Below are 2,240 nucleotides of genomic sequence, written 5' to 3' on the forward strand. Positions count from 1 at the left end.
AGGTAAATGAACCATTCATTCTCCCTTGGGTTTTGTTAGAACAGGAAGAGACATTGATTGTAAACTACTGAATTGATTTTTATACATACATTTAAAAATGTAGCACTTTGATGGCTCTCAACAGAGTGGTAAGTAACAATAATGAAACTTTGGCAGTGCCTTCTTACTATTCATTTGGAAACATTTCTGCTTGCATTACCAGAGGCCATGTTGCTTAATTTTTTTTCCCCTCTCTTAGCTGAAGTGTTGTATGAATCTCATGTCTCAAATATTTCAAATGAGACTGAGGAACAAACTAATTTCAACTCAGTCTAATAGAATAAACATCTGTGGATGTCATGCCTTATTCTCTGCACTATCATTTTACATAATGTCAAAAGGTAATATTTCATTCCTGATACTGATAAACAGTGCAGTACAGAATAAAAAAAATGTTGGAAAAGCTTCATAGGACTACTAGAAAAATACAAATAGGATATATACTTTTAAAATTAATAAAAATATAATATAAAGTAAAGCATAATCTATGAACCCCACAGAAATAAAAGGAAAGCAAGAAAACATTGAAAAACAAAAGATAAGGCCATTAGACAATATATGTTATAACAACCAAATGACATGGTTTAAACTTACCTTTTTGGAGGCAAAGATTACCTATATTATATCAATAAATGAACCCCATCCTAAATAACTTTTTTTTTTCATGTCAGATGGGTAATGTGCTGACGTGATAATGAGGTTTGAGTGAGGAACATCTCACACATACACATGAAAACTCAGTCATCACGCTTATGAACTACAAAAGGATCTCCATCCTAAATAACTCTAGATGGCTCAGTAAAAAAAGATAAGCCAAGATGCACCAGGAAGATACAAATAACCAAAAAGTAGATATTGCAATATATCAACCAAAGCATAATTCAAGGTCAAAGAATTAAAATGGAACACAGGATATAATTTCATATTGATGGAAATATTAAAAATACCATCCTTTGGCAAAGATGTTAAGAACTAAGCTCATTCATACAGAGTATACTCTATATAGTAGAGTAGATTTAAGAGTAGGAGACTAGGAGACAGGGCTGAGACAGGAGGCAGGGGCTTGAAGATTGGGTGCAGGTGTTAAAGTAAACAGCCCTCAGACAGAAGCTTACCAGAGGGGCTGATAACCACAGGCAAGAATCAGCTTCAACCAACTTGTCATCTGTCTCTATTACCTTATATGAATTTTGGCTAATTATAATATCATTTACATTGTGGTTTTAAAATTTCTCCGCCTTGAAATCAACATGACAGTTCCGAGACAACCACATAAAATATAAAAATGAGAGGAAACACAATTTTAGGAATTGCTACCCAAATTCTTAGTAAAAGCCAACCCCTTAGCCTTGAATATTCCTCCCGTCAATTAGAAAGACTTCAAAAGACCAAAAACCACCTCCTCCTAGGTCAGCTGCTCTTTTTGTGCCTGCCTGCCTGTGCTAGAGTGTGTGCTAGTTAGCTCTCTATCTCTTGTACTTTCACTAACAATTAAAAAAAAAAAAAAAAGCTGTCACTTGCTTGACTTACATGATGCATCCTGAAATTGTTTTCTCCTGATGATCACCAGGAACCTGAAAAACCCTCCACTCGGCTGCCACTAACAGATTATTTTCAGCCCTCTTCTTGTGTCAATCACCAAGGAGCCATCTGATAACATTTACTCCACTCTCTTCTTAGTCCATTTGCTGCTCATTAGGGATAGTTTCTGCACCTCAAGATGTAACTCATCATCTTCAGAAATTTTTTAAAAATAATACTTTCTGAAATATCACTTATTTTAGTTTTCTATTGCTGCATAACAAATTACCACAAATGTGATAGGTTAAGACAACACCCATTTATTAGCTCACACTTCTTTCTATAGGAGAGAAGTCTGGGCAGGCTTAACTGGTTTCTCTGATTTTCTCATGAGGCCAAAATCAAGCTTTCAGTTGGACTGGGCTCTTACCTAGAGGTTCAACCACTTTGAAACTCATTCCCGTTGTTAGCAGAATTCACTCCCTTACAGTTGTAGGACTGAGGTCTCCATTCTCCTGCTGGCCTTCACCTGCTGTCCACTATTAGCTCCTCGAGGCCACTCTTCCATCCTTCACATAACCCTTCCATCTTCAAAGCTAGCAATGGCACCCTGAATCCTTCTGTGTTTCAAATCTCTCCAACTTTTGCTTCTGCCACCAGCCAGAGAAACTCTCTGCTTT

General features: G+C 36.5%; 1 non-coding gene across 1 annotated transcript; it reads right to left on the minus strand.

The window, feature by feature from the left end:
- Positions 1-704: 704 nt before the first annotated feature.
- On the minus strand, positions 705-808 carry LOC123646808. The gene has a single exon (XR_006738056.1). It is a non-coding gene; the product is annotated as a small nucleolar RNA U13 (small nucleolar RNA).
- Between the last annotated feature and the right edge of the window lie 1,432 nt (positions 809-2,240).

This window comes from Lemur catta, chromosome 10 (genome assembly GCF_020740605.2).
Source record: "Lemur catta isolate mLemCat1 chromosome 10, mLemCat1.pri, whole genome shotgun sequence".
In the NCBI taxonomy this organism is placed as follows: domain Eukaryota; kingdom Metazoa; phylum Chordata; class Mammalia; order Primates; family Lemuridae; genus Lemur; species Lemur catta.